A 9,421-nucleotide genomic window follows, 5' to 3' on the forward strand; every position below is an offset into this window, starting at 1 on the left:
TATGGCCCTGGCCCTCAGTGGACTTTGCACAACTAGTTGATTCTGCAAATTATCTACCGAGGGCCTTCTCCGATCACTCCCCGCTATCAGTGAAACTCCTGCCTAGCTCCAGAAGCCAAGCGGGACTCCTGGGGATGAACACACCATGACTCTGTCATCCCAAAGTCAGAGACCTTTCCCAGGAGGAATATATTAGTTACTGGACTACCAAACAAAATACTGTGTCTCCAGCCATTTTGTGAGAAGCTTCTAAAGCCATGGGCCGGGGTGTCCTGTAAGCAAAATCTCAGCTGCCCGAGCTGTAAGTAAGGAGGAAGATAGAGGAGGCCGAGCAGAACTTGTAATGGCCAAGAGCAGATACAAGATGGACCAGACAGAGAGTAATCATGTGCTCCTAATGCAGGCCCAAAGGAACCTTGAAATAGCCCAAACTAAACTGACCAAGAAAAGACTTCTGTACTCTAACCAGAGGGCATTTGGGAAATTGTTAGCCCGCTTAGCCACCACCAGAGAACTCAAACCTTAATACCAAGATCAGAGATGTAAGAGGTGACCTTGTAAACAGCCCCCCAAGATATATTAAACAGCTTTGCTAATTTTTATGAAAACCTCTATTGTTCAAAAGGCCACTTACACAGAGGCGCAATTGGCGGAATTTTTAAACTCCAACGCATTTCCCAAATTGACACCTGATGAGTCTAACTACCTGGATCAGCCTATCACTAAGATTGAATTAGCGGAAGCAATGGCCTCACTACCAACAGGCCAAACCCTGGGACAGATGGGTTCCAATGGCCTGGTATAATTTGCAGGGAAATCCTCTCATTCATCACCTGCATGAAACATATCTCAACTCAATTGAAGCAGGCTCCCTCCCCTCCTCATTCCATGCAGCAGTAATAGTCCTGATACACAAAGATGGAAAAGATCCAGAATACTGCAACTCATACAGGCCAATATCCCTGATCAACACAGATGCCAAGATCTTAGTGACAAGGCTGGCTAAAGTGATCTCCTCCATCCTCCATCCTAATCAATCAGGATTCATGCCGGCGAAATTCACCTCACCAACCTCAGACGGGTGTACACGCACCTACAAACTCAGCATGAAAACGTTGGCTCCAGGAGTAATGGTCTCCTTGGACGCTAACTAAAGCATTCGATTCAGTGGAATGGCCGAACCTTTGGGCAACTTTGAGACACTTTGGCTTTGGTCCCCAATTCACCAGCTGAGTCCAAGTACTATACCAAACACCCACAGCACAGATTAATGGGTCTCTTTCTCCACCCTTTCCCATGAAACGTGGAACCAGGCAGGGCTGCCCCCTGTCGCCGCTGTTATTTGCCATTGCTATTGAGCCGCTGGCCCTAAATATTCGACAGACTCCCACCATATGAGGCTTCAAGTTTGGAGGGACAAATTTTGCACTATACGCCGACGATCTTCTATTATTTTTGGCGACTATCAGGACTCCTTGCCGGCAGCCCTTGAAGCACTCCAACGATTTGAAACTTACTCGGGTCTTACAATAAACAAGGGAAATCAGTCATAATGCCCGCTAGACCCAGTTCCTAATCAACCAACAACTAAACAAGGACTAAAATGGGTCACCCAAATTCAAATATCTCGGAGTTTCCCTAACAGCTGACCTCACTGCCTATATTGAAGATAACATCGAACCCACTATAGGCCAACTTCGCTCCACAACAGCAATTTTTTCCTACCGCTTTACTGTCTGGGGAGAGTAAACATGTTTAAATAATCTATTTGCCAAAATGTTTTATATAAGCTTCATAACTCTCCGTGTGGGTTCCTAGGACAGTATTTTGTAGTGTAAACTCAATCCTTATCCCCTTCCTGTGGGCCAACAAAATGCCCCGTCTATCGTGGAATCTGCTTACAGCTCCCATAGCAGATGGAGGTCTTGCACTCCCACACCTCTACCACTACTTTTTGGCCAGCCAAATACACCACATTCATGGCTGGTTCCACGTGACGAGGCTGACAGCGGCCTAACCCTCCTAGCCCTTAGACTGGAATCTCGAGAAGCTTTTATAAACTTACCATATAGGGAGATTAAACAGACTATACCTCCTGTCCTGCAATAATCACAACCCCCTCAAGAGCTTGGACGGCTGCCTGCAAAGCTCTGGGACACCCCCAGTCTATACTATCTCCCTTTCTGCCTCTAAGGAAAGACTCCCGCCTACAACACCTTAAGGGACTTCAAGACTTCCACTACTGGCCGTTAATCGGAATTAAGCTAGTGGTGACCTCCTGGTAGACAACATCTTCCTCTCTTATATGCAATTACGAGCTAAAGTTTGGAGGACCGTCCTGTACAATTGTTCCGTTATTTACAACTGTGGCACTCCTTTCAGGATCAATTCTGCTCTCTGAATGTGGATTATAAAACCCCCTCAGTAGAACTTATTCTGCGAGATCCCCAAGCCAAAAAGCTAACATCTAGCCTTTATCGAGCCCTCCTTGACTACCCCCCCCCACCTTTTGCCAGAGCAAAGTCCAAATGGCAGCAAACACTTCCAACACTTGCAGATGAGAGCTGGGAGGAAATCACAGATACACTATATAGCGACATAATCTCTATAAAGGACAAAATGGTCCAATTTAAATGTATCCATCAGACCTATATTACTCCATCGATACTTCAAAAAGATTGGTGGTAGACTAGTGGCTGACTGACCCAGATGTCAAACTTCAAATGGCTTAATTTTCTCCACTTGGCTTGGGAATGTCCTCCTATAACAATGCTACTGGAAAAATATAACTCAATACCTTGAAAATAATCTGGACTTTCCGAACCTACGCACTCCAGAAATGTGCCTTTTGGGGCTGATTCCCAATTAGCTGACAGTCCATGCACTGGATGGGAGGCATGGCACCTGCAACTGCTCAATGGGTCAATTTGATCAATAAACTTCTACCTGCAATCAGACTAACTTACGAAGGTAGGGGTTGCCCGTCGATTTGAAAAGATATGGACTCCCTGGTTGGATATCTATGCAATAAAGGCCTCTAATCAACCAACTAATTAATCAGTTAAGTATCAGTAATGTGATATCAGCTCCTAACATCTGCAAATTAAGAGTATCTTGATGTTAAAATGGTCTTATTTCATACCAAAATACAAGGGGAGGTATAGGGACAGTTATATTGAGCAATAAGGGGAGGTATAGGGAGGGTTATATGGAGCAATAAGGGAGGTATAGGGAGGATTAAATTGAGCAATAAGGGGAGGTATAGGGAGGATTAAATTGAGCAATAGGGGGAGTTATAGGGAGGGTTATATGGAGCAATAAGGGGAGGTATAGGGAGGGTTATATGGAGCAATAAGGGGAGTTATAGGGAGCAATAGGGGGAGTTATAGGAAGGGTTATATGGAGCAATGAGGGGAGTTATAGGGAGGGTTATATGGAGCAACAAGGGGAGGTATAGGGAGGATTATATGGAGCAATAGGGGGAGCTATAGGGAGGGTTATATGGAGCAATAAGGGGAGGTATAGGGAGGGTTATATGAAGCAATAAGGGGAGTTATAGGGAGGTTATATGGAGCAATAGGGGGAGTTATAGGGAGGTTATATGGAGCAATAGGGGGAGGTATAGGAGGGTTATATGGAGCAATAAGGGGAAGTATAGGGAGGGTTATTGGAGCAATAGGGGGGAGTTATAGGGAGGATTATATGGAGCAATGGGGGGAGGTATAGGAATGATTATATGGATAATAAGAGCAATTAAAGAGATGGATTAGATGGAGATATCAGAGATCTATTTGGTGTAATATGCAGCATTAAAGGCTATTTAGGAGAATAACACATAGCAACATGGCCAGAACTAGGGATAGGCAGGGTGGGCACATGACTATGGAGCAGCTGTGGGGTGGGGAGTTACAGTTCTTTGCAAAGTTGGAGAGTGCAGGCCTGAACAGTAAGTAAGTGAGTGACAGGGGTAGTGCTGGTGGGGTTGGTGGGAGTGTGTAAGTGTACAGGGGACTATACTACTTGTCCTGGCTCTGTATAGCACCATTGTACTGTATGTCACCAATTCACCTGTGCAATGGGATGAGTTAATTCACTGACTGTCTGACGTCTTCTCAAGCCCCCCCCCACTCCCATTTGGAGGCACAGACTTTGCTCAGGGTCCCACTTAGCCGATAACAATATTACACACATACTGTTGTACCAGTCATTTAGCTATAGTTCCAACAATACCAAGGCCATCAAATATATATTTACCCCAAATCTGAGCCTCTCCACCCACTGCTCCAAGTCTCCCCAAAATTTAGTAACCACTGAGTTAATGATTTGGTGTAATAAGAAATCTAAAAACCAAGAGCATTGAGTATCAGAGATTTCCTTAGATTCTATGATACAACTGAATTCTGTACAAACCTGAATGAATTGTTATTGTTGATTTTCTCCAGAGAAGGCCCCATTCACTTTCCCACAGCAAGTCCTTGTGTGTCTGTGATATCCCTGCTCTGTGCACTTCTTTACTCCTACACAAAGAAACACCTATATAAATATATACTGTATTATTACACGGTTCATCCCCCTAATAGACACTGCTCAATGTGAAAGAGTTGGAAGAGTTACTGCCTGCTCTGCTCTAATTACCCTGCAGAAATAGAGGTTGGTAGCACCAGGTAGGTACCTAATATATTTGGACAGAGTCAAGGGGAAAATGTTGGAAGGGTTACTGACTGCTCTGCTCTAATTTCCCTGCAGAAATAGAGGCTGGTAGCACTAGGTAGGTACCTAATGTATTTGGACAGAGACAAGGGGAAGTGTTGGAAGGGTTACTGACTGCTCTGCTCTAATTTCCCTGCAGAAATAGAGGTTGGTAGCACTAGGTAGGTACCTAATATATTTGGATAGAGACAATGGGAAGTGTTGGAAGGGTTACTGCCTGCTCTGCGAAAGCTCAAAAGAGACGGCACTTCTGAAAATAGGGTTTTATTCGTGTTCCTGCAGAAAACCTTACGCGTTTCGGGAGTTATCCCTTAGTCATAGGTCAAGAGTTCACTTGTTACAGCTAAATTATTTATACACAAGGTGATGACGCCCTCTAGTGGGCTATCCATAAAAATTCCAACTTTATTTACATCCTTTAAAATCTGAAACGAAGTGAAACATAAAAACATATTAAAAAGGGGGAATTTCCTGAAAACAGTGTTCATTGGGTGATTAAAAACCAAACAAACTATCGAAACAGCTTCTGTAGTTAAAGTCGTTTGGGTATCCTGCCTCTCTACTAAAAATCACTGGCCACTAGAGGGCTAGAGTCCCTGCTATTAAGATGCGACTTAACAGATATATTCAATTGCGGCTTATCAGAAATACTAAATAGGGGCCCTTATAACAGTTTTGTTAGAATAGATAACTAATATCATGTCTATAGTTTAGACCATTCGGGATCCTTGTATCCAATTTAAGGATCCAGAACGCCTCTCTGAGGTTTAATTTGTGAATGATGTCTCCGCCTCTAATGGGGACCCATACTTTTTCAATAACTTTCACTTTTAGGTCTTTTAGACCATTGGGTGAACATATCTTGAAATGTCTACCCACCGGAGTGTTCTCCTCTCCATTATTAATACTTCTGATATGTTCTCTTACCCTTTCTTTCAGCGTGCGGGATGTACGACCCACATACTGTTTATTGCAATAGTTGCATTCCAATAAGTATATCACGTTCCTCGTATTACAATTGTAGAAACCCCGTGTTCTTAAAAGTCTGTCCTGATACATTAGATTTAAAATCAGGCCCGACTGAAACCCACTTGACATGTCTTACAGACGTTCGCCCCCGCATTTGTAAGTACCCTTTACTTTTAACCAGTTCCCTGCCTCTTTGGAAGGAACAGATGAAACTAAGCTCGGTGCCAGCATATTCCCTAGAGTTGGGGCTTTTTTTGGAACACATTTCACCTCAGTTTGGGCCAAGATTTCGGACATTTTCGCATCACCATTCAGTATAGGTAAGTATTTTTAATGATCTTACAAATATGGCCGAATTCCTCACTATATTCAGTGACGAAAAACATTTTCTGTTTATCTGGCTTAGTTGGATCAACACAAACCTGAGTCGACCGACTTTCATCTTTTTCATCCTTGCTCAATACTGGCTTTACTTTAGCCTTCTCATATGCACTTTTTATGAGATGTTTGGGGTATCCTCTAGCCTGTAGTCTATGGCCCAACTGTTGTGACTCAAGATCAAATGTGTCATTTTGACTACAGTTTCTCCGGAACCTGACGAATTGACTGTAAGGGATACTGTTTAGAGTATGTTTAGGATGACAGCTATTATATTTTAAAATTGTGTTACCTGCCGTTGATTTCCTAAAAACTTCAGTGTCTATACGGTTAGTGCTTATGTTCCCTTTAAGAGTTAGATCCAAGAAAGAGATTGTTTCCTTGTGATGTGTCAGTGATAATTGAAGGTTATAGTGATTAGTATTTAAATATCGATGAAACTCGTCAATTAAATTAGAAGGGCCATCCCATATGAATAGCAGGTCATCGATGTATCGACCGTACCAAATAATGTGATCACGAAAGGGGTTAGCACATCCAAAGACGTGGCACTGTTCCCACCGGCCCATATACAAATTAGCATATGAGGGGGCAAAGGATGCCCCCATCGCAGTGCCCCCGTCTCTGGAGGTAGTAACCCCCATCGAAGTGAAAAAAATTGTGAGTTAATAAAAATTCAAGAACCAATAGATTAAAGTGAATAAAGTCAGGTGTATAGGTAAGTGATTCCGTCAACGTGTCAAAAATAGCTTGTAGCCCCATATCGTGAGGGATCATGGAGTATAAAGATTTAACATCCATGGAAATCCAGTGGTATGTATTCAGCCAAGTGAGCGTGGATAACTTTTCGGTGAGGTGTCCCGTGTCCCTTATGTAAGAACCCATAAGGGGAACTAGAGGTTTCAGGTTCCAATCAAGCCAGTCTGAGAGCCCCTCATTGGCCGAACCAATGCTGGCGACTATGGGTCTGCCCTCTGGTGCCTGGATGGATTTGTGTATCTTAGGGAGATGGTGGAAAATGGGGACGATAGGAGTGCGTCTGACCAAATAATCTCTATCACGTATATCCACCACTCCCAAAGATATGCCATAAGACACCAGTTCTTCAATGGCTGTCATAAATTTTTCTTGAGGATTAAAAGTAAGGGCAGAATAGGTTTCAGGGTCATTAAGCTGTCTTTTAGCTTCTGCTATATAATCGGCTGTGTTCATAACAACCACACTCCCTCCTTTATCCGCCTGCCGTATAGTGATGTCAGCAGATGACTTCAAGGATTTGAGGGCTTTTCGTTCCTCAAGGGGGATGTTCCAGTTGTCTCTATATGAGACGGTGGTATACAATTTTTTGAGGTCCTGTTCCACCAGGTCCTGGAACATATCCATTGAGGAACATCTGGACTGGAGAGGGTAAAAATCAGAATCACATTTTTTGTTAATTAAGGTCGACTTGCCAATTAGGAGCTCCCCTGGGGAATTAACGTTAATGCTCTCATTTCTCAGCGTGCTTAAATCAGAGAGGCAGCAGAGCTCCTTGAACGTCTCAAAACACACATCCTGTTTGGATGTTCCTTTATCCCTCAGTTCTATGCTATAGGGTCGGTGGGGGGGGACTAAATCCACTCCTTCCCCTCCAGGCCCAAAATGTCTTCTAAGGGTTAATTTTTCGGACAAATCTATTCACATCTAATATTGTATTAAATAAGCTGAAGTGATGTGTTGGAGCAAAAGATAACCCTTTGCTCAGTACAGAGTTCTGCGCTGGGGTCAAGGTAATAGAGGATAGATTAACGACATTCAAGAGGATCTGTCCTTCTTCTTGGGGTTGGTTCTTAGTTTGTAGGGTTTTTCCCTGGAACCGTTTCCCCCCTCTTCTTGTCTTCTTCCTGACTTGTCGTTCTTCCTGTTCCAGTCTGTTCTCTCCTGTTTCTTCCGATTGGTGTACTGATCCTGACCGTGATAGTTTTTTGACTTCCTAGTATCCTCCTTTGGCTCCAAATCCTCCAAATCCGCCACTGTAGGTGCACGTCTATTTTGGCGTAAAGAGGTTAAGTCATCAGTGCAGAAGGAAGTTTCTTCCCCTGAATCACTCGAGAAGGAAACAGATTTAGTGCGATCACGTTGATAGCTTTTGGATCTTAGAATGGATTTTGGTCGTTTCCATATATACACCATGTTGTTCTCATAGTCAATTCGATCTCTATTTAGTTTTCGCTTTTTACGTATGCTGACTGTTTGTTCCAGGTGTGAAAGGTGCTCCTTTAAAGTCTTATCCAGCTCTCCCAGGTCGGGCAAGTTCTCCATGCTTGACAGGAGAAGTTGAGATTCATTAATATTCTCCCTGGTGTCAATTAAATCATTTTTCTTATGATTAATAATCAGTGCCATCAATTCAAAGGAGCATCTTGACAGAGTATCATTCCATTTATTCACAAACCCCTCATCATCCCTAGCGAACGTGGGGAACTTCCTTATCCTCAGGCCCCTCGGTATTCTGTTCAAGGCCACATATTTCTCAAGTGTTACGATATCCCAGCACAGTAACAATTCCTGTGACATATATTTTTCTAAATTTTTGAAAATTTCTGGAACAATATTGTCAACATCTTCCTCCACATTGTCGTTGTTAAAAGCTGTCTCAAGCTGGTTAAACCGTGACACCCTATCCTCAAGTTTCTCAAGGGCATATAGTTTGTTTGGTATTAAAAGTTCAGCAGGATGATTGTTTGCCATTGCTTTAAATATTAAAAAAACTTTTAGTTGGCAATACTCAAAATGACACTTAAAATAAAGTGAAAAAACCCAGAGGGGGAAAAAGAGGGAAAAAGGGGAAAAAAAAGAAAAAACGAGAGAGGTAAATCTTCCTTAAAAGCTTAGCACACCAAAAATTTGACTAGTATATGTATAGCCATGAAAACAAATGCGCTTGTTTGGCAGTAAATATGGGTATTTTCCTTTTATCCTCCAGGGATTAGCAGCCAGTGTGAGGGTTTATTTTAGGGAAACGCTCAGTACACAGAATAGATGAAATCCCTAATAGGTCGTATTCCCTTGGATCAGGATGTGTCCAGTATGGCGTTCTGTAGTAAAATCATAGGCTCAAAGGCGTCAGAAAATAGGTACTGATACAAAAACGTCCCTACCCCGACACATGTGTATTGTTAATGAGCTTGTATTATTGTGGACTCCAAACGCCACAGAATGTCCCCAAAGTTGCCAAAAGTCAGTGTAGAAAAGGTGCACACAAGCTTAATACTTGCAAGTAGCCCGCCACATAGAATCAAAAATCATTAATCGGTACAATACCTAGGTTCGGCTGGCTGTTGACAGTGCAAGCGAATAGGCAAACAGTCTCCCCTTTATCCGT

This window comes from Xenopus laevis, chromosome 8L (genome assembly GCF_017654675.1).
Source record: "Xenopus laevis strain J_2021 chromosome 8L, Xenopus_laevis_v10.1, whole genome shotgun sequence".
In the NCBI taxonomy this organism is placed as follows: Eukaryota; Metazoa; Chordata; class Amphibia; order Anura; family Pipidae; genus Xenopus; species Xenopus laevis.